The sequence below is a fragment of the Hipposideros armiger genome, unplaced genomic scaffold (assembly GCF_001890085.2).
Source record: "Hipposideros armiger isolate ML-2016 unplaced genomic scaffold, ASM189008v1 scaffold_186, whole genome shotgun sequence".
In the NCBI taxonomy this organism is placed as follows: Eukaryota; Metazoa; Chordata; class Mammalia; order Chiroptera; family Hipposideridae; genus Hipposideros; species Hipposideros armiger.
In genome coordinates this window covers 2,078,841-2,086,131 of record NW_017731536.1, presented here as the reverse complement: position 1 = coordinate 2,086,131, position 7,291 = coordinate 2,078,841, and the positions used below count along the sequence as shown (strand labels likewise).

Genomic DNA, 7,291 nt, shown 5'->3' with positions numbered 1-7,291 from the left:
TCAATCATGACCACATAATGAAGCCTCCATAAAACCCCTGAAGAACGCTTGTTGGTCATTTTTTGGAGTTTCCATGCTGGGGAACCAGAGCGCTTCCAGGTGCCAGGCTCCATGAGGACAGGAGCCCCTTTGTATGGGACATTGCCCTATGTGTCTCTTCATCTGCCTGTTGACTTGTATCCTTTACTATCCTTTGTAATAGATCAGTAACCTAGTGAATAAACGGGTTTCTTGAGTTCTGTGAGCTGTTCTAGCAAATAAATCAAACCCGAGGAGGGGGTTGTGAGAACCTCTGATTTATAGGCAGTTGGTCAGAAGTACAGTTAATAACATTGACTTGTTATTGGCATCTGAAGTGGAGGGCATCTTGTAGGACTGAACAGTTGTGGAATCTAATGCTATTTCCAGGTAAATAGTGTTGGAATTAAGTTGAATTCTCAGATACCCTGCTGGACAATTGCTTGTTGGTACCTTCACACACATTAGAATTGGGTCTGGGAAACTTTTTCCCAATGATGTTATGAGTAATAATGGCATCACTACCTTTTCTCAAGGTGGAAGGTAATGAAGTTCTAAGAATGGTACATTTACAATAGTGAACAAAAAGAAAATGAAAAGGTGGGTTTGGGATTTGAACAGGAAGAGATGGTGGCTGGAGACTATGAAGAATCTTTATGTGCACTGCTGAAACAATAAATAAATATGTAAATACCTCTTCCCTACCCATTATTCTAAATCTTCATCATCAAGTCACTATACTTCACATGGGCCATGGATTATGTAATGCATTTTAAAATTGAATTGTTTGTGTAGACAGGCACACCAGAACAGATGTTTGCCTGGTGCCCTGCACATTCTAAGTAAAAGTAGTCCTCTCCTTCCTCACAGATTGTGAGTAGGGTGAGGGCTCTTGGCTTAATCACATCCTCAGGGAAAATACAAGCTCTGACCTGGGTGCTTGGCTAACTAAGGACCCATTGGGGGCCCTGGCTCGGTTACTGGTCACTTCTGAATTCTTATGGGGAGGGGGGACAAAGGAGCAACCAGACAATATAAACTCATGGAGTAGGAGAATGAAGAAAAGGAAGTGGTACTATGGCATTTTGCAAAATTTGAGATAACTGGGAAATTGTTTCTCTGATCCTTAGAATTAGACTGAATCATCTCTGAGCATTGTCCTTGGAAGGTGTGTGTGGTAAGCATGCATGTCTGCACACTCGATTCAACAATTACTTGGCATAGTTGGAAGAATACATAGCACAGTTGCAACTCAGGCTGCTAGGGAGACCTTGAAGGAGGCTGGACTTAACCTGCAGACCTCACCTGTCCTGGCTTGCTCAGCTGTTTAGCAATGCTTGGGGTGCCAATGGCCATCACTGAATAGCCCTGTTGGTGACCACCCAAGTAACCCAGAGTGTTACTTAGATGGCTTGACTGACAGAGGCTTGGGAAATGTATGTTTGGCGGAGAACGGGAGATCCCAAAGAAAGCTTCCTCTCTGAGGTTAGGGGCTGGTTCTCCTGTGGAGAGTCACATCAAAGGGAAGATGGACAAAGTGTGGAGCAAAGACTGCTGAAAGCTGGGGAGCCAGGTTAAAAATGAGGTACACCATTGAGGCACCCACTGTAGAGGACTGAATCCCTGGTTGCTTTCCCTGGAATATGGGGGGGGGGGACATGGGGGAAATCCTATCTTGTGCTCAGTTTCAAGTTGTCCAGCCTTACATTTTAATTGTCTTGAGCTATGGCAACCTTTTATTAAATCTGTTACCCAGTAGAGCCTTTGCAGGCCCTGGTGTTGCAAACAAAAGAGTAGGTGGTTCTGAGGGGCATGGCCTACACACACCAGCTCCTCCCTGGGGGTTGCTACGAGACAGAGCATCTTCTCAAGGGAGATGGTAACTGGAGCTTTGGGTCAGGAACTAAAGGGTAAGGTGGACTGTAGCCAAGCTGGGAGCAGCAGGAGGTGCACTGGACACTGAGGGAGAACTTCCGGAGGAACTGAAAATAGAATTTCCATATCCCCAATATTTTCTAGGGGAAGCTGGCTCCAGTGGTGGTTGTATGCTTGGATTACAAATGTACATTTAAAAAAATAAAGAATTAACGTGGGTTATATAGCTGGGGATCATTACAGATGGGTTTTAAATTTTCCTATGTTTTCTTTGGCCCTGTTAAAGAAAAAATTATTCTGACACTTGTTAAAATGGTAAGAAAGACTTTATTGATGGCTACTGCAAAAGGGGTACTGCAAGAGAGGAGAGAAATCAGGCTCAACAAGAATAAGAGGCTTTCTAGCCCAGAGGGTGGGGGTCGGTGGATGGAAATTATTAAGGAGACATCAGGGGCAGGAGGATTCTTGCTAAACTGACCTAACAGGATTCTTGCGAAAGGCAGGCCTTGAAGAGATGTCAAAGGTGGGAGAGGAGGAATTTAATCAGATTTTGGGGGGACTGGGATGGGGGGAGTCTCACTAAACTGACTTAGCAGGATTCTTGCTACAATTAGACTAAGCAGGAGAATACAGGGCCAAAGGGTCAGGCCTAGTCAAAAAGAGGGCTCAAAGGAGGCTGTCTAAAGTTTGGTCAAGGAGCGAGTCTTTGTGACCCCATATGGACCATAACTGTACAGCCATTTAAAACAAGAAATGAAGGCTGGCTGAGTAGCTCAGTTGGTTGGAGTGCAAGCTCTGAGCATCAAGGTTGCTGGTTTGATTCCCACATGGGCCCGTGAGCTGCGCCCAAGCTGAGCTGCCGCTGAGCTGGTGAGAGCATGTGCTCTTAACAACAAGGTTGCCAGTTCGACTCCAGCATGGGATGGTGGGCTACGGCCCCCCACAGCTAGATTGAAAGTGGTGACTGGACTTGGAGCTGACCTTGCACCCTCCACAACTAAGATTGAAGGACAACAATTTGACTTGGAGCTGATGGGTCCTGGAAAAACACAGTGTTCCCCTCCCCAATTCCCAAATAAAAATCTTTAAAGAAAAAAAGAAAATTGATAAAAATTTCTTTTTAATAATAAAAATACCCTCCCAAGAGGTATGACAACTGAATGCAATGTGTAATCCTGAATTGGATCCTGAGCAGAATTTTCATTTTTTTTTAGCTGAGCCATCCTGCCACCTGCTGGCAGCTCAGTGGCAACTCAGCTCGGGCCAGGCATCGAACCGCTGTTGCTCAGAGCTCGCACTCTTGCGTGAGCTTTTAACCAACTGAGCCACTCGGCCGGCCCCTAGAATTTTCATTTTTGCCATTAGTGAGACAATTGGCAAAATCCAAATATGGTTTAGATTAGATAATAGCACTGGTGGCAATTTCCCAATTTTGATTACTACGTAAGAGAATGCCCTTATTAGAAAACACTCACTGAAGAATTTTTTGGTAAAGGAGCATCATGGCTTCAGCTTATTCTCAAATGGTTCAGGGAAAAATAAAATGTATAGAGAGCAGGACATAAAACAGAGAGAGAGAGTAGGAAATGTTTGCATTTGGGGAATTTGGGTGAAGGTAGTCTTTATACTACCTTTGTAACTTTTCTGAATATCTGAAATTCTTTCAAAATTAAAAATTAGAAAAAGAGAAAGAACTCATCCAAACTTAAAGGACTGAGTCAAATGCCACCTTTTCCAGGATGTTCCTTGCAACTAAGATTGAACCTCCCCCAACCTGCCTTGTGGTAACATGGACCCACTGTTTTCTTGAAATCCACTCCTGCCTTGATTTCCTCAAAGCCACTCTTTCTTTCTCCTCTAGAGGCAGCACCACAGGAGGTGAGGCTGGTGAATTCCTGACTCACAACCCTGGGTCCCAGGGCAGCCTCTGCCACTTCCCAGCTGTGGGATACCCCCTTGGTCACTACCATTGCTATTGGTATCAGATTTCTCACCTATAAAATGGTCATTACAAAATGTATTGCACAGAGTTGTAATGAGGAACATAGAACAATGCATACCATGAGTTCTGATTCTAGAAAGAGCTCTGTAAATTGTAATTCTCTTCTTTTCTCTTTTCTTGAATCAGCTTCTCACTACCCTTGGGACATAGGTAAATATTTGAACTCAGTTCTTCGATAATTTCTGTAAAATTTATTCCAGCATCTACTATTGATAATTTACAATGTGCTTCACAGTGCTTGACACACAGGAACCCCTTAATGAATGTAACACTAGTCCAAGCCTTTTCTCACCTGGTCATCGCAGCATCTTTGTGGAGTAGAAAACACCCCATTATTATCTCCTTTTTATAGATTTGGAAACAGGGGCTCTGAGGAGATGAATGACATCCTTTTCTAGGTTACATGGCTGATAAGTAGTAGAGCCTGGCAGGAACCAGTAAATCCTATTATTTATGGCAAAGTTTATACAGATGCTCCTCAGCTTACAATGGGGTTATCTTCCAGTAAACCCATCGTAAGTTGAAAATGCATTTAATACAGCTAACCTACCTAGCTTAGCCTAGCCTATGTTAAATATGCTCAGACAGACTCACATTAGCCTACAGTTGGGCAAAATCATCTTGCTGCCACTGCCCAGCATCACGAGAGAGTATCATAAGGCATATCACTAGCCCGGGAAAAGATCAAAATTCAAAGTACAGCTTCTACTGAATGTATATCACTTTTGCACTATTGTAAAGTAAAAAAATTTTAAGTCGAACTATCCTAAGTCGGGGACTGCCTGTAGTTGCACCTACATATAAACAAGTAGATTGCACAAGAGTCTTACAAAAGTCACTAGATAGCTGTCCTTATGTGTTACCACACCTACTCCACCTTTCTAAAAGGACTTCGTTCATTCAGTTCATCAGTCTTTTAATGAGCACCTATTAGGTGCTGAGTATATGTTAGGCACCGAGGACACCAAGATGGGTACAGAGCTTGAAGTCTTGTGGGAAAAAAGATAACTGAACAAAAATTAAATTATAAGCACAATTGAATAGTTGCTGTCATTAAAAATATTCTATAATATCACTCATGCAGACTATTCTCATCCTGATTGCTCTTCAATTGATAAACTTTGCCTGTGGTGATTAGATTAGATTCTGTAGACCTGAAGCTCACATGGAACCCTCCTCCTACAGCTCATGGCATGGAAAACCATTTAGTGACAGCGATGGAACGGATGTCTGCTCTGGAGCCAACTGAATCCAGAGAAGGAAGAAGAACCTTACTGATTTAGAGAGGCATTTCTAATTTAGCACCCACATCCCTCTTTTCTTAAGCAAAACACCCTTGCCATGGCTGTAGCTGCCCTCACCTCCAGAACTGCATTCCTGTTGTCTACAGGTGTCTTTCTATTCAAGGACTGAGATCCTCCAGGTACTCCCTAAATGCACCCCCGTGCTCTGGCTTAGAAGCTTGACATGTCAGAAGGGCCAGCAGTACTCCAAGTGGCTGAAGACTCTTTCATGAAAGGAAACTAGACAGACAACCTAATTTAGCAGGGAGATAGACAACCTAATTTGGGAGGGCAGTGGCTCCCAGGACTGCTTAGAGCAAGGATATTATTTTGCCACTGGAAGCTCTAGCAATTTGGAAGCCTGACACTCTGAATCTGAAAATTTCTTAGTTTCCAGGACAGACTTCTCTAGATTTATATGTTCTTGTGAACGGTTTAGATAGGTGGTTGTTCAAACGGTTGAATGAATGACGTTTACTTAAGCCAGGCCTCTCTGGAAAATGAAACACGACCACACGACCCTATGTTTCAGATCCCCCTTTCACGTGAGTGCCTTGCTTTGTGCTGTCAGTCCTATTTCAGGGTGTTTTTCCTTGTCTTCACTACTCACAAGGCGTGGTGCCATGTAATAGTGCAATTATTACACGAATGAATGAACGGATAAAAACAATCTGAATGAGCAACACTGGGAAGAAGTGCCAAGTTAAAGGTCCACAAATTTATTTTTGTGAATTCTGTAGAGGATGTCATCGGGTATCTTTAATATTAAAAGACAGTACTCAAACAGCAGCAGCCCCACTGCCCTTTCATTAGTCGATGTCCCCATGGGGACAGGAGGGAGGGATTCACTTTCTTGCCTATCCTGGGCGCACGCGACGCGGCTCAGGTAAGCACAGGCCCCTGTAGGAGTTTGAGGATCGCAAACTTTCCTGTCTGAAGGAGGAGTCCCGGAGAGGACTAGCTGACATCCGAGGGTACAGTCGCAGATGTAGTGCCAGGGCGGGCAAAAGTTCCTACGTCTGTCAGGAGCGCCGAGGCGTGGGCTGCAGAAAGGTAGAGGGAAAAGCCAGCTCCTGCGTACTGGTGGCCAGAACGTCTGCCCGAACGTTGCCTCGCCCGCGACCACCCACGCCGTCCCTCCAGGTCCGAGACTCCCCTCCTCTTCCCTAGGATGGGCCTTTTGTGCAGTCCGTCACCACTCTGCATTGAGAGTCCCACGGAAAGTCTCGGGCGAGTCAAGTGTCCTCGGGGGCGGGGCTTGACGGGATAGGCGGAGCCAAGCCCTCCCAGGGACCGCCCCTTGGTTGAGTGATTGGATGCTGCGGAAGGCCCCCTTCTGGGCTGTCCAGGGGAGTGACCGGTGGCCAGGGGACAGTCCCTAGCGCGCAGTGTGCGGGATGCGGGGGACTCCAGCCTGCGGGGGGCACCTCGCGCCCCAGTGGCCTCGAGGGCCGGATTGCCCCCAGCGATTTGGGCGCCCTGGAGTGCTGCAAGCCCGTGGTTTCTCGTGTCGAAGTGTGTTTCTGAGCTCGCTGGAATTCCGAGAGCATTTGGGAAACTTCTCGCCTCTACTCCTTGCTCCCAGCTTTCGGGTGGGAAAGCAGTTGCTGAGTTGTTTTATTTCCTCCCCTAATCGGCCTTTGTAAAAATAGCCGTGCGCCCGAGCCAAGTTCGGCCACCCCACTGCCCCGGGCCGGGTGTGGGCCTAAAAATACCCAGCGGTCTGGAGCCTCGCTCCGGGTGCGGGCGGGTCCTGCCCGGCCGCAGAGGGCGTCAGGAGACCGGAGAAACGGCGGCCGCCTGGTCCCTCGCCTCGGCCGGGGCTGTCCCTTTAAATCCTGGAGGAGGCAAAGAGAAAAAAGGAAAGAAAGAAAAAAAGACACGGAGCCCCGAGCCGCTGGTGGCTCTGCCCGGGCCCCCACTCCGCCCCCGCGCCGCGTCCTGCCTTGCCGCCCGCCGCCTCCGCGAAGTCCCGGGCGCCCCCCGCAGCGCCGCCCACCCGCCACAGTTTCTGTCAAAATAGAAATTAAGCCGAGCCGAGGAGGCGGTCGAGCCGCAGCAAGTGCATGTGTGGCAGGGCCGGGAGGGGGGCGCAGGGGAGGGGGCGGGCGCG

General features: G+C 47.1%; 1 protein-coding gene across 1 annotated transcript in view; it reads left to right on the top strand.

Moving 5' to 3' along the window:
• The first annotated feature begins 6,218 nt into the window (after window positions 1-6,218).
• ZBTB7C (zinc finger and BTB domain containing 7C) overlaps window positions 6,219-7,291 on the top strand; it is a 363,196-nt gene continuing 362,123 nt past the window's right edge. The window contains exon 1 of the mRNA XM_019652707.1: window positions 6,219-6,770. The gene's annotated coding sequence lies outside the window, so the exon portion shown is untranslated. The remainder of the gene's footprint in view (window positions 6,771-7,291) is intronic.